Raw genomic sequence first — 15766 nt, forward strand, 5'->3', positions numbered from 1 at the left:
CGGTGGCTGGGAACTAGAGCTACCCCTGGACCAGCAGGGGGATGGGTCTTCATCAGCTGGGTCCCGGCGTGGCTTCTGACCTACCGCTGGGCACCCCTGCGAAAGCTGCAGATCCTCCCCTAGAAGACAGCATGCGGTGACTTGCACAGCCTCAGACACGCCTGGCGTGGTACCCCCATGCATCCTCCCTACCCCAGAGCCCTGCACCCCGTCTGTCTTCAGCCCAGGCTGAAGACAGCCTGGTCACTCCTTCATTTGCTGATATATTTTTTAAGCCTTTTTATTGTCTCTTTGTTTGAATGGGTATTTGTACACATAATTAGCGTTAATTTCAACATCGCTAAGCGTTTTTGCTTACGTAATTTTCAAGTTCTTGAACATGAACTCCCAGCTGGATGGAAGGTGCCACTGAGCAGAGACCAGCATGGTGCTTCTAACTTTCCGACAGTGCACAGCACGTTTCACTCATTCTGATGAGCTTGAGAATGTATCTGCTCCGGTGCGTTGTTTCCCTGGTGCACCTCAAGGCCTTGTGGCCTACAGCAGCATTTCCTACCGTGTCTGAGCCTCCGGGGCTGCTGGGACTGCATGACCCAGAGGGACGTCTGGTCAGAGGCCAACTTAACCTCTCGGTCACCTTGGATGGGGTCTTGCATGGGCCTGGATGATGGGCCCACTCCACGAAGCTCCTTCATCCTGAGGGAGGGGCAGCCCATCCCCGGGAGAAAGGAATCCCAGCAGAGGGCACAGCAGAAGCAGCTGACACCTTTGCAAGCCCTGAGGGATGCGGAACAGTCATGCCTGTGCCATTTGCCAGGCAAGGCACATGGCTGAGCTTGAGTCTGTGGAAGGGGCCACAGCAGTATGGGGCTGGAGTAAGCCCCTCTTGAGGGAGTCTGTTAAATCCGGCCCCACTGGAGCGCAGACACAGCTGCAGCGCGGATGAGCCTCAGGGACAACATGGCGCGTGAGGGAGGCCAGGCACAGAGGGCCACGTGCACGACTCCACCTCTAGAAATGTCCAGACTAGGAAGAGCCATTGAGAGAGAATGCAGGTGCGTGTGCCAGGGGCTGGGCTTTGGAGGGAACGAGGTGTGACGGCTTAATGGGCACGTGGCTTCTTTTGGGGGTGACAAAGGTGCCCAGGAATTGGGTGGTTGCATTGGTTACACAACAGCGTGGATATGCTAAAGGCCACCTCAGTGTACACTGGAAGATGGCTAAGGTGGTAAATTTATCTGAATTTTAACAAGAAGAAAAACCGGGCCCTGGATCCCTCCTCTCATGCACATTTGTCATCCCAGCTCTGCCAACGTAGCCCAGTGGAGCTTGAAGGCACCGCACCCTCTGCTTTGAGGTGTGTATTTTGGCTGACAGAATTCCCAATGAGATCTGGGGTTCCGCCGTCTGCTGAGCCAGGTCCACGGGGCCAGATTAGACCCCATCTGTAATCTCCGCCACGCCGCCGTGGGGGTCTGAGTCAACCCGCACTGTCTGAGGCCCCCACCAATTCTGGGCTGGTCTCTGAAGTTGGGGCCAGCAGCAGGCCTGCCTTTCGGATAGCAAATAATAGAAGGAAATCCATAATTATCATTTAAAAGATGTGGCCAGAACACTGCACGTGGCATGGCCTGCGATCCAACATGCGTGCAGGTGTCATCGTTAACTTTTCTTCAGTCCTCTGAGGAAGTAGAACACCATTTCGATTTGTTTTAAATTGTGAGCTCGTCTCTCTTCAGGAAGGAATTGATCAAAGAAGCAAACACTCCTGGATATTTTGTCTCCTTGATTTTCAGCAATTTACTCGTAATTAATTATTCTGACTAGGAAAAAAATGGTAGCTCTCCGGGATGCCAGTGTTTAGAATTGACATTTCAAATAGCTGGTTGGACAAATTGGGGAAATTTTCTGATTTCTGTTATTTGTTAAATTTGCTTTTAAGTATCCCTCAGGGAGCTGTATTCATTCCAAGTGTGGGGAATTAAAGTTGAATCTCCATGCAATTGAATTAGCCTGAGCCACGAGGATGGGCTGCAGAAGCCTGCTGAAGCTTACAGGGAGATTTTACTTAAAGCTAAAGCTTATTTCACGGAGTCTGTTCTGACTGTTTTCTAACACCACCATGATGTACAGTTTACTGTTCCACGTGTGCCCTGTTTTGTTAATATTGGAACAGTTTTTCTTTTCACAATGTACGGTGATTGTAATTTAAGATAAATGTGGGAGTATTCTTCTACCTAAGGAAATGCTGAGTCGAAATGTTGGATTTCCAAATATATCACAGGGGAGAGGACAGTTTTTTCCCTTTATAATGACAGTGTTGCCAACATGACCTTATAGCTGTGTAGGCTGGGGATATTTTGATGTGTAATAAGAAAATGTCACAGAAGAGATAACATCAATAGAGGCTAAACTTTCCCTTCATGATATTTATTTTTAACATCTATTCCACTCTGTAATACGGACCCTCGGCCGGGCGCGGTGGCTCACGCCTGTAATCTCAGCAGTTTGGGAGGCCAAGGCGGCTGGATCACAAGGTCAGGAGATCGAGAACATCCTGGCTAACATGGTGAAACCCCGTCTCTACTAAAAATACAAAAAATTAGCCAGGCGTGGTGGCGGCGCCTGTAGTCCCAGCTACTTGGGAGGCTGAGGCAGGAGAATGGCGTGAACCCGGGAGGCAGAGCTGGCAGTGAGCCGAGATTGCACCGTGGCACTCCAGCCTGGGCGACAGAGCAAGACTCCGTCTCAAAAAAAAAAAGGACCCTCATGTGTTCATGTGGAAAACTTAGTGACTAGGGAGGAAGGGATATGATCGTTGCGGTGGATGAAGTTCTTAAAACAAATGAATGCAAACTCAGTGGCTCTTGCAGGAATCCAAGCCCTGAAGAAGCTTATTTTCCCTTCATGTAAATTTCCAGGGCTGTGTGGGCTTAGCTGCTCTGCTCCATGCAGCTATTCAGGGATTCAGGCTGCAGGGCATCTTCATCCCAAAGGGGAAAGACCGTGGAGGAGGAGGCTGTGTGGTTTCTGTGTGCTGGCCCGCCGCTGACCTGCCTATCACGTAAACCTGCCAAAGCAGGGTGCCTTACCTAGGGGTAGAAAATATTTGGGGGAAAAAAGCAATAAAAAATATTATAAAATTTGAAAGTACAGTATAATAACTATATAGTGTTCGTTTTAGGTATTGTAAGTAATCTAGAGCTGATATAAGGTAGATGGGAGGATGTGTTCAGGTTCTAGGCAAACACCAAGAGACGACTCTAGCTGGCAGCCACATGCTCTGTTGCTCCAGAAAAAGAAGCAACCAGGCTGGGGCAGACAGCCCCAGACCGTGCCATGGTTGGGGAGCGAAGGGAGAACTAGAACCTACCTGGAGACCATTCACCACGTGGTTCATATGCATCAGCCTCACACTTGCCAGGCATGGTTCTAAGCTCCAGGATAGACCAGGGGCAGAATCAGAGACGTTTCTCTTTGGGTGTGCCTAGTTCAGGGAGGACCCGCGATGTAGTGTGCCAGGCAGCAAGCACTGTCGAGGCGAGCACAGCGGGGGGCTGGAGCTGCTGGGGCACGTACCTTTTTTAACAAGGTAGTCAGCAGGCTCTAAGGAGGTGACATGGAACAAAGACCTGAAGGAGGTGAGTGGGTGAGCAAACCGCAGGGATCTGAGGAAAGAGTAGACAGGAAGTGCAAAGGCCCTGGGGCGGGGAGCGTGTTGGGTGCCTTGTGGCCGGAGGGCCTCAGAACCCGTGGGAAACTGACTGCCTCCAGGTGCAGGTGAGATGCTACTGGGGGACTTAAGAGTGGAGGGATGACCCGGTCGTCCTTCCTGGTGTCTCTAGCTGCTGTGTGGACACAGGGGGCCTTGGTAGGCACTGTGAAGTGATCCAGCTGGGAGAAGATGATGGCTTTGGCCTGCATGCAAATGGTGGAGGTGAAGTTGACAGATTCTGGACGCAATTTGAGTTTTTTTGTTTGTTTGTTTTGTTTTGTTTTCTTTTTGAGACGGAGTCTCACTTTGTCGCCCAGGCTGGAGTGCAGTGGTGTGATCTCGGCTCACCGCAACCTCTGTCTTCCCGTCAATCCTACGGGGTCTTGGTGACCCACTCACAGGGGTTTGAAGGAGGCAGAGCAGAGAGAGGGAACATAGGACAGACGTGGCACCAGCAGACATGGAGGCCTCTTTCCAGAAGGATGTAACTCTCCTCCGAATGGGAAAACAGAGCATGTTTTGGATTTTTTTTTTGTTTTTTGAGACAGAGTTTTGCTCTTGTTGCCCAGGCTGGAGTGCAATGGCGTAATCTCGGCTCACTGCAACCTCTGCCTCATGGGTTCAAGCAATTCTCCTGCCTCAGCCTCCCAAGTAGCTGGGATTACAGGCACCCACCACCACGCCCGGCTAATTTTGTATTTTTAGTAGAGATGGTGTTTCTTCATGTTGGTCAGGCTGGTCTCGAACTCCTGACCTCAGGTGATCCGCCCGCCTCAGCCTCCCAAAGTGCTGGGATTACAGGCGTGAGCCACCGCGCCTGGCCCCGTGTTTTGGATTTTTAGACCCCATGATGCTGACTCCTCCATGTGCTGCAGGAGTCTGAACAGAGGCTACAGTTAACACAAGGCCAGGAAGCAGAGGCCTCGCTAAACGCAAGAGTAATTAAAGGACATGTCTTTCCAGTAGACTTCCTACATGTCCCACTTTTGTGCCTTACAGCGTTTGTTGTTTGTAATGACATTTTGTAAAAAATAACTTTTCTAATTGTTGCTCACATATAGGAATGCATTGTGGTTCAGCAAGCTGGCTGGATTCTTTCTGGCTCTAACAGTGCGCCTGCAAAGGTGTCTCGTCTTCACGGAGGCCGTCACGTTGTCTATATGTGTCTTTGTGTCCATTTGCCTTTTAAATCATGAGTGGGCAGGGCACGGTGGCTCATGCCTGTAATCCCAGCACTTTGGGAGGCTGAGAGAACCAGATCACTTGAGGTCAGGAGTTCGAGACCAACTTGGCCAACACGGTGAAACCCCATCTCTACGAAAAATAAAGAGCTAGCCACGTGTGGTGGTGGGTGCCTGTAATCCCAGCTACTCTGGAGGCCGAGGCAGGAGGATCGCTTGAACCTGGAAGGCAGAGGTTGCAGTGAGCCGAGATTGCGCCACTGCACTCCAGCCTGGGAGACAGAGCGAGAATCTTGTCTCGGGGAAAAACAAACAAACAGAAAAATCATGAAAGAATCGTGATTTCCAGACAGGTGACAAGATGTAAGCCATAGAAGGGATGTCTGCACACCAGGCACCTCATTTAGAGAGATGGCTTTGAGCACCCCGGACGAGTGCGTTAAATTTCTCGCTTAGGTGGTGGCCTGGACCCTTTAGGTAGTGTAAATTCAAAACCCAGACCTGGGAGTGTCGGACCCGGAGCTGCAGGTTTTGGGGGGTTGGGGGCATTCACAGGCCCTCCTGCTTTTCTTCTTTCAACTCTGGTTGCTCTTGGGCAGGCTTCGTCTTCATCATCCCAAAAGATGTTGAGCCCTTGGAATCCAACAGACTTTGTTTCAGATTCCAGCACGCGTGTTTCTGCTGTGGCCCCAGTGGTTAATTTGGCTTCCCCCGTCTCATGTATGAAATGAGCGGGTGATAATCCTGGTCACGGAATTTTGTGTTCTGGTTAAGAAACCACAGCGGCGTCACCACGTCGTGGACGCTCAGTGCACATCCCTTCGATGCTGGCCTGTAGGTGGGATGGCAGAAACTTCAGATGTGGGGACAGTTTCGCTCTGGGGACTGCTTCCCGAGCGGGTGCATCCTGCTGGATTTTAACACTGCTGGGCACTGTGAGGTGGCAAGATGAGGAGGCCGACCCTGTCCTCACTGGACTCCGGGTCTGATGGGAAGACCTGCACCTCTGCCTGTGAGCTGCGGACTGCAGGGTAGCGTGGCCTCGGCGTGAGCAGCAGGATGGGAGCCTCAAGGAGGGAGAGCTGGGTTTGAGGAAAGTGGCCTCTGTTGTCGTGTTTCTGTCGTTGAGCAGACTGAGCAAAAGCAGAGGCAGGAAAACGCATGGGGAGGCTGGTGGTGTGAGCCCACCGTTGCCATGGGTCCTGCAAGGAGGTGGCCGGGTTTGGGCCCTGAAAGTTTTGGAGAAGAGTTGTCTTGTGCACAGTTGTCTTGTGCCATCTAAGTTAATTCTGCCCCGTTGGGGCAGGTGTAGCTCCAGTTTTCAGAGGAGGAAATAGGGCTGGGGGGTGGCAGGCAGAGGAGCAGCAGGCCAGAGTGCCAGAGCAGGCGGAGAGCAGCCAGTACGCGCTTCCTCCTGGTGGGGCTCAGACAGGCTCGGCACGCAGGGCTGTCGGGCAAGTGGGAGGAAGAGCTGTGGCTCCGGGTGCGGTGCTGCCGCGCAGAGTGGACCGGCGGTCCAAGGGCACTGTGGGCTCGTACGCACAGGGAAATGGAGGCACTCCCAGAGGAGCTGACTGTCAGGCCCGGCACAGGTTGGAGAAGGGCTAGGCATTCTCCTGGTAGGAAAGGTGGCTGCGAAGCAGGAGAGATGTAAACTCTTGTCTCTGGGTAGAAATGTCAGCAGCATTTGCTTTTCCTCAGGTAACGGAACACAAACGTCTGCTTCCTGTTGAGTCCTGCTGCCTTTGCCAAAGAGAATTTTTTTTGGTGCTGTGGCTTCAGAACACCTGACCGCAGCCCTGGAAGTTGTCCTCCAGCACTGAACACACCGTCTTGGGGTTCAGGCGTCTTCCCATACGGGTTGTGGACACTCGTGTGGGTGTCTGTTTCCCGACCCCGAGGCCGGCAGTGGCTGAGCTGCTCTGTGGGACCCCAGTCCCTCTTGCTGTCCTGCATCATCCCCTCCTTTCTCACCCTCCTGGGTTAGATCTTGTACAATAGTAAGCTCAGTGTTCAACCTGGCACCCAGAAAGGAGAGCCTTGCGCCCTACAGCCCAGCATGGGGCCCCACCAGGGTCAGGGCCTCCCGCAGCCCAAGCATCCGCTGGCACTGGCACTGGCATCTGCTGTGAGGCCCCTGGCGGGCAGGGTCATCTCTTGGTCCTCCCAGGTGGCAGATGACGCAACAGCCCGGCGATGAGTGGAACGGGCGTGTGCGTTTCAGCTGATGAACAGGAGATGTTGATGGATTTTGCTGCCTCGCTGATAAAAATAGACATTTATTCTTTTCAAGACAGGCAGAAAGGCTAAGATGTGTTAGTAACCCTGTGGGATGGAACTTAGATGGCAGTTTTTCATTTTTGATGTCTTTTTTTTTTTTTCTTGATTCTTTTTCCCTTAAATAAGGCCTCAGAAGCTAATCTTGTAGATCAGGCTGAAAGTGACAGGAGTGGGCCTGGGATTTCTGAATGCTCATTTCTTCTTCTTCCCTCATCGAGATTCAGGCTTGAAGCCAGGAGGCCGTCCCCCTGGAAAGGGCCCCCACTCAGGCAGGGAGGCCAGGGTGGCCCCGCCCAGCCCCCCTTCGGTGTCCCTGCCTGCTGCCAGAAATGGAGTCAAAGAAAGCCATGTCAGCCAGACTTCAACTCCAGCTGGGTATGAGCACCTTGTGCCACCGCTGCCCACGCCACCCTGCATCCACGCCGTGCTGCGTTGGCGCTGGAGAGGCTGGGAGGCTCTGGGAATTGGAATCCCTGGCTGTGCTTGCCGGAAAGGGTGTATGTAAATGAGGCGGTTTTCCTGCCACCTCTGCAGATGATTCAGCCCAGCAAATGTGAGGAGGGAGGGGACGTCCCTGCCGGAGCTGGCCAGGCCCTCCCCACACCGTGCAGGGCGTGGTTATAAATGAACGAAACAGCTCTTCTGATGAGTGGTTTTTTCCTTCTATACAATTCCAGCGTGAGTTCGCTTTAACCATGATGTTAACCCACATTGTGGCTTTAGTCTTCTATTTCAAACAACATGTTCATCAGCAACAGGGCAGAACAGTGGGACACACTCTAGGGCCAGGGTCCCTGTCTGTACCTTGGCTGGCTGGCTGGCACCCTCAGGCAGGTCCCCCTGGGCTGGCGGGCACCAGGGGAGTTCTCCCGGACAGGGCTGTGTCTCGCAGGATGAGACAGTGGTCACAAAAACGCAGCAGCCATGCGATGACATGGGCGCGTCCCCCACCCTGGCCACTTGCCTCTCCCCTGCTGTTCCACCAACTACCTCCTAGCCTCCATGTGACCGGGACATGCTGCCTCACCTGTAATACCACTTTGTTCATCTGTGAGACTATGCTGGGCAAACGGGCTCACTGCAGATCTTGAATTGGGCACTTTTTAAATCTCTCCGGGCATCTGTTAAATGGCATAATGACTATCTGTGCTTACGTCTTAAGCTTCTGTTTTCTTTTCTTTTCTTTTTCTGAGATGGAGTTTTGCTCTTGTTGCCCAGGCTGGAGTGCAATGGTGCCATCTCGACTCATCGCAACCTCCACCCCCAGGGCTCAAGCGATTCTCCTGCCTCAGCCTCCCAAGTAGCTGGAATTACAGGCATGTGCCACCATGCCCAGCTAATTTTGTATTTTTAGTAGAGACGGAGTTTCACCATGTCAGACTGGTCTTGAACTCCCGACCTCATTGGTCAGACTGGTCTCGAACTCCCGACTTCAGATGGTCTGCCCGCCTTGGCCTCCCAAAGTGCTGGGATTACCAACGTGAGCCACCTCACCCAGCCAGCTTCTATTTTTCTTTAACTTAGGGATATGTCAGAGGAAAATAGAATGATGTATCTGACACTCATCCTCCTCCCAGAATTTGTTCATTTTTTAAGAATAATTTAGTTTTGAATAACAAATATAATAAACTTACTTAAAAAATACAGACGCACAGGCCAGGTGTAGTGGCTCACGCCTGTAATCCCAACACTTTGGGAGGCTGGGGCAGGAGGATCGCTTAAACCCAAGAGTTTGAGACCAGCCTGGACACCACAGCAGGGCTCCATCTCTATAAAATATATATATATAAAAAATATAAAATATAATATTAAATATAAATATATATATATTTATATATATATATATGTAGCCTGCCATGGTGGCACACACCTGTAGTCCCAGCTATTCAGGAGGCTGGGGCAGGAGGATCGCTTGAGCCCTATGATCGCACCGCTGCACTTCAGCCTCAGCAACAGAGTGAGACTCTGTCTCATAAAATAATAAAATATAAAATGAATAAATAGAAGCATAGAGAAGAGTAGAAAGACTATAGCTTGACCACTCAGGAGTAATCACGATAAATATTTTGTTTTATAATCCTTCCGTAAGTTTTCCCTTTCATGCACCAAATGTGTACGTGTGTATAATACAGGACAGATGGGATTGCATCAAACACCATTCTGAAGCTTTTCCCCACTTACCAACACATGGAACTCTTTCCGCGTAATTGATGGAGAAGCACGGTGTCACTAGACTCTCCTCAGTTCATTGAACCCATTTTCTGCTGATGGACCTTTCAGTCCTTCTCAGTCTTTTCATGTGTAGACGCCTGAGTATTTCCTTAGGACAAATGCCTCGTTGCTGAGTTACTAGATCAGAAGGCTTGTAATTTTAAAAGGCATCTGAAACAAACTTGAAATCCTCCCGCATGGATGGGAGTGGCCATTTTTTCTCATACGCACTATCCAGTCATATCCCTCATCATTTCCTGTTGGGGTTTTTTATTTCATTAATTTATATAAACTGCATATTTAGGTTTATACCTTTAGGTTTGTGTATTTATGATGTCAAACAAGTTTCCCAGTTTGTCATGCAATTAGAGAAATATATATATACACACACACACACACACACACAGTGGTTTTTTTTTTTTTTTTTTTGAGACGGAGTCTCACTCTGGCGCCCAGGCTGGAGTGCAGTGGCCGGATCTCAGCTCACTGCAAGCTCCGCCTCCCGGGTTTACACCATTCTCCTGCCTCAGCCTCCCGAGTAGCTGGGACTACAGGCGCCCGCCACCTCGCCCGGCTAGTTTTTTGTATATTTTTAGTAGAGACGGGGTTTCACCGGGTTAGCCAGGATGGTCTCAATCTCCTGACTTCGTGATCCTCCCATCTCGGCCTCCCAAAGTGCTGGGATTACAGGCTTGAGCCACCGCGCCTGGCCAACACACAGTTTTTGTCTTTCCCTTGAGATAGGGTCTCACTGTGTCACCCAGGCTGGAGTGCAGTGGCATGATCTTGGATCACTGCAGCCTTGACTTCCCCAGGCTCAAACAATCCTCCCATCTCAGCGCCCCTGAGTAGCTGGGACTGCAGATGCATGCCACCATGACTGGCTAATTTTCTTTTTTTTTTTCTTTTTCTTTTTTGGACAGATGGGATTTCACCATGTTTCCCAGGCTAGTCTCGAACTCCCGGCCTCAAGTGATCCACCTGCCCCGGCCTCCGAGAGTGCTGGGATTACAGGTGGGAGACACCACGCCCAGCCAGAAATCTTTTGCAACCTCTTTTTGGTTCTAAGAAAGAGGGCCAGGCGCAGTGGCTCACGCCTGTAATCCCAGAAAGAGCATTCACACCCCAAAACTATAAAATGTTATTAAATTTTAAAATATTTCTGTGGATGTTTTTGTTCCATTTAAAAGTACTACCTATTTACAGTTTCTATTTGAAATTTATTTTGTAATAAGATGTGAGAGGGAGCTCACCTTATTTTTTTCCTTCAAATATTCAGAAAATTGTTCCGACTGAGTTATTTCTCTCCTGTCCCCTTAACTGGCATGCCCCCTCCGGCCAACCCGAGTGCCGCCAGTGGCTTCCCTGCCCATTCCGGGAGATGGTGATGGGTTTTCTCCCTGCCCTCTTCTGAAGATGAACGCCCTGAGAGCAGGAGCAGGAGGTGCTCAGGCAGTGTAGGGTGAGTGGCATTGTGCGTTGAGGTAGAGTTTAGGAAACCATTAGCACAGGGCTTGGCACCGGCAGACCTCACTGGTGGGCAGGTGCTCCTGTGCTCGCAGACAGAACTGAGGGAACTGAGTGAACCTGGTGAGGATGGATTGTCATGCATTTGGTTCCTCCAGCTCCTTTTGTTTGATTTAAGCATAGCTGTTATCAAAAGAGTTCAAGGCAGTGTGGCCTGGTGGCAAGGCTTGCGTACTCTGGTAGCTGTGAGTGCTGTGTGTGAGTCCCAGCTCTGCCTGTCAAGCGTCCTTGCGGACACCTCGGACCACATCTGTAAGGATAGGGATCCTGCCTGCCTTGCACATGGTAGGGATTAAAGGAGGTGATTTGCCTGAAGGTGTCTTCACTGTGCCTGGTGCAATGGTGGTGGCCATTGCTTCTTCAATTATGGGAACTTAAAATGTGAATAGACATGTTAAAAAGGGAAGTAAACATTTTATGTAGGTATTGAGAAATGTACTAGGTATCTAGGATGAATCAGTTACTGTAAAAGGGCACAAAGTTTTTTTGTTTTGTTTTTAACTTTCCTGGCTGCTTAGCACAGATGTGAGGCATGAGGGTGGCAGATCAGTGTATGTCGGCTGGGCACCGTGGCTCACGCCTGTAATCCCAGCACTTTAGGAGGCCGAGACGGGTGGATCACTTGAAGTCAAGAGTTTGAGACCAGCCTGGCCAACATGGTGAAGCCGCGTCCCTAGTAAAAATACAAACATTAGCTGGGTATGGTAATACATGCCTGTAATCCCAGCTACTCGGGAGGCTGAGGTGGGAGAATCGCTTGAATCCAGGAGGCGGAGGTTGCAGTGAGCCGAGATCACACCACCGTACTCCAGCCTGGGCGACAGACCGAGACTCCATCTCAAAAAAAAAAAAAAAAAAAGTTACTGTCTATTTTTTTTTCTCTTTGAGACAGAGTCTCGCTCTGTCACCCAGGCTGGAGTGCAGTGGCACGATCTCGGCTCACCTCAAGCTCTGCCTTCCGGGTTCACGCCATTCTCCTGCCTCAGCCTCCCAAGTAGCTGGGACTACAGGTGCCCACCACCACGCCCAGCTAATTTTTTGTATTTTTAGTAGAGACGGGGTTTCACCGTATTAGCCAGGATGGTCTCGATCTCCTGACCTCATGATCCTCCCACCTCGGCCTCCCAAAGTGCTGGGATTACAGGTGTGAGCCACCACGCCCGGCCTATTGTCTATTTTTATTGATACATAACAGGTGTATGTATTTTCAGGGAACATACATGTGATAGGTAGGTCAGATTCTTGTATGTTTTGGGTGAAAAAAGGATTCCGTTTGGAGAACAATACTCTTTCTGAAGTACAAGAGATGTCACGTGGACCTGCGTCAGGGCAGTCAGCTGATTTGATGGCTGATGTTGGCGGAGGGGCAAGCTGGAAATCACAGCCCCAACCCAGGTGCCCTGGCTGTCACCTCACCCCGTGGAGCTCCTGGCTCCTCAGCTGTGCAATGAAGACGAGTCCAAGAGAGAGGACCTGAGAAGAGACAAGAATGTGCTGGAAGTCTTGTACTGGAGTAATGTCGATGCTAAAGAAACGCTGGCTTCTTAGTTGAAACAGGCCGGGTGCCATGGCTCATGCCTGGAATCTCAGCACTTTGGGAGGCCAAGGTGGGAGGATCACTTGAGGCCAGGAGTTTGAGACCAGCCTGGGTGACATAGCAAGACCCCTGTCTCTACTAAAAAGGATAAAATATAAAATAACCAAACAGTAAAGACTATTTGTAAAAGGTAGAGTAATAGCCTTCCTATGAATGCCTCATGGTTTTGTCCTAAAAACAGTTGGGATTGAGTCATAAACCCATGAGGCATTTTTACTAAGAGTTAGTGTAACAGCAAGATTTTTTTTTATTCATCTGTGCATTCATTCAGTCAACAGTTGCACAAAAACAGACACAGTCCTTACTATGTTGCAATGCCTACATTCTAGTGGGAGAGGCAGATACAGAGTCAGAATTAAGAAAGAAATCTAGAGTTGAAACCAGAAAAGGCTGTAGAGAAGAGTCAGAGAAATGTACACATAAGGCATTCTTTTTTTTTTTTTTTTTTTTTTTTTTTGTTTTGGAGACAGAGTCTCGCTCTGTGGCCCAGGCTGGAGTGCAGTGGCTGGATCTCAGCTCACTGCAACCTTCGCCTCCTGGGTTTACGCCATTCTACTGCCTCAGTCTCCCGAGTAGCTGGTACTACAGGCACCCACCACCCCACCCAGCTAGTTTTTTTTAGTAGAGACGGGGTTTCACCAGTGTTAGCCAGAATGGTCTCGATCTCCTGACCTTATGATCCGCCCGTCTCAGCCTCCCCAAGTGCTGGGATTACAGGCTTGAGCCACCACGCCCGGCCTCGTAAAGCATTCTTCACGTCTGCACTGAGCGTGTCAGGCTTCGAGCAGCCCTGGAGCAGCGTGCGGGTCTGCCTTGGTAGGACTGGTGGTCGAGATACTGTGGTCTCATCAGCTGCCTCGATTGGGGAATGTTTCTGTAGGAGATAACTTAGATTTTACCAGTATTCCTTTAATTCCTCCTTGTATTTATTATAGTATTTCTTTTTTTTTTTTTTTTTGAGACAGAGTTTTGCTTTTGTTGCCCAGGCAGGAGTGCGATGGTGCAATCTCAGTTCACTGCAACCTCCGCCTCCCAGGTTCAAGTGATTCTCCTGCCACAGCCTCCCAAGTAGCTGGGACTACAGGTGCCTGCCACCATGCCTGGCTAATTTTTGTATTTTTAGTAGAGACGAGGTTTCACCATGTTGGTCAGGATGGTCTCGAACTCCTGACTCGGGTGATCCACCCACTTCAGCCTCCCAAAGTGCTGGGATTACAGGCGTGAGCCACCGCGCCCGGCCTTACTGCAGTATTTCTAGTATTGTTGAGTAAAGACAGATGGTGGATCAAAGGGGATGTTTTTGACTTGTGAGGGAAAATGTATTCAAAATTTATGGGGAAAAGTTTTCTTCGTAAAGAGCACAGGGGTGGCTTTCAGGACTGTTTCTCAAAGAGAGAATGGTGGTTGCAGTTTCATTTTGAACCACAGACATTTATTTTAAAAACCCCCTGTAGAGGAAATTCCATGTTGATGGTTAGTCATCTGAGGGAGCTTAGTCAGGTGTTTGTTTATAGTGAGTCCTAGACTGTACGGATGTGTCATGCTCTTCCTGTGCACACTGTATTTCTCACTAAAATAAGGGTAAAATATTTTCAGGCTATTACTCATTAAACCAAAAGAGGGGAGGGAGTGGTTTCGGGGTGATCATCAGTCTGATCTGGGGACGTGGGCTGCGTGTGTCGGCCTCAACAGCGGCACTCCATCTTCTCTGGGGGGTTCTCCCTGCTGTCCTCGCCCAGCACCTTCTACAGCCCCTGCCTTTGGGGTGACTGCTGCCCTGCTCACGTTGCCTCCCCTGGCCCATTCTTTTGGTGTTGCCAAGAACTAGGCTGAGACAGCTTGGAAATGCTCCAATAATTTCTACTCAGGGAGAACAGAAACGAAAGCCTTCCAGGAACTGCGCCCCCAGAACACAGAAGTGCTCAACAGAAGTGCGAAAACGCTGCTGGAGGACAGCCCCGCTGCCCCCGCGCTGAGGGCTGCCCCCACCTGAGGCTGCACCCAGAGCTTCCTTCCCTGCTTCATTCCGACCCAGCCTTCCCATGGGCCCAAGGGAGTGAAGGCAAAAGCTCCTTCTCAGGGTGCGGATGCAGCCAGGGAGTGGTGGTGGGTGGCCACACCCGGTGTCCCCATGCCCACACAGGAGGAGAGGCAGGGGCCATTGCCTAAGCGGGGACCCATGAGGTCCTGAGGCTGCAGCAGGGTCTGTCCCCAGGGCAGAAGGGGCCCAGGGCTCCGGTCGATTGCCAGAGTTCCCCGGCATGGATTCTGTGTGCCTGTGCCCCAGCTGCCCATTGCTACATTGAGACCCCGTCGGTGGCATCAGCTGGCTCCTGGGCCGATGCCCCTGGTTTTGAGGAGCACTGATGCCATGGCTCCTGCTCAGGGCTGAAGGGTGTACTCCTCCTTCCCGCTGAAGAGCTCTGGCTGGAGGCGAGAACAGCGCCCCCTGTGGAGGGGGTGACCGGTCGCTGGCGAGGTGGGTTCTGTTGACTCCCTTCTGCCGTGGGGCGTGTCTGTGCCTCCGCTTCCTTGGCGTCCATGTTCGGGCGGGTTCTGTGGCCAGGGACCTGGGACCCCCACCTGTGCCTCCGATTCCTCGGCGTCCATGTTCGGGCGGGTTCTGTGGCCAGAAACCTGGGACCCCCACCTGTGCCTCCGCTTCCTCGGTGTCCGTGTTCGGGCGGGTTCTGTGGCCAGAAACCTGGGACCCCCACCTGTGCCTCCGCTTCCTCGGTGTCCGTGTTCGGGCGGGTTCTGTGGCCAGGGACCTGGGACCCCTAAAGCGTGAGGGTTCCTTTTCCTCCCCATCTTGTCACATTTGACTTTTGGTGTGTCCTCACAGACCTGGGCGGCTCCAGAGCCCCTGTTGAGGTCAGTTTGCCCCTGTTTGGGAGTCAGACCCGGGGGAGGGGGTAGAACACATTAGGTGGGGACCCAGCTCCAGCCATCCCTGCACAGCCGTGGCACCTGGGCCGGACGCGTTATCTGTGAACGTGGGCTGGGTGAGGCTTTGGCTTTGGCTCTGGCTCACCGTGGGCTCGTTGGTGGCCCGGGCCTGGCGCGGCAGACAGGGTACAGTTGTCTGCACTGCTGCTGACAGGAGCAGATGTTCCGTCTGCATTCCCAGCACACGTTCTGAGACTGTCTCCATCCGTTTCACCAGAAAAGCTGCCGTGACTGTGTTTAGCGTCAACTTGCGTGGCCCTAAGGGAGGCTTGCCTGTGTAGACAACAGGTGAGTTGTCACCCACGT

The 15766-nt window shown here is 51.3% G+C and overlaps 1 protein-coding gene across 3 annotated transcripts in view; it reads left to right on the forward strand.

Annotated features, from left to right (window-relative positions):
- The window catches only part of AGO2 (argonaute RISC catalytic component 2), a 119847-nt gene that overhangs the window by 31177 nt on the left and 72904 nt on the right, over window positions 1-15766 (forward strand). The gene's annotated exons all lie outside the window — the stretch shown is intronic.

Source organism: Macaca thibetana, chromosome 8 (assembly GCF_024542745.1).
Source record: "Macaca thibetana thibetana isolate TM-01 chromosome 8, ASM2454274v1, whole genome shotgun sequence".
Lineage (NCBI taxonomy): Eukaryota > Metazoa > Chordata > Mammalia > Primates > Cercopithecidae > Macaca > Macaca thibetana.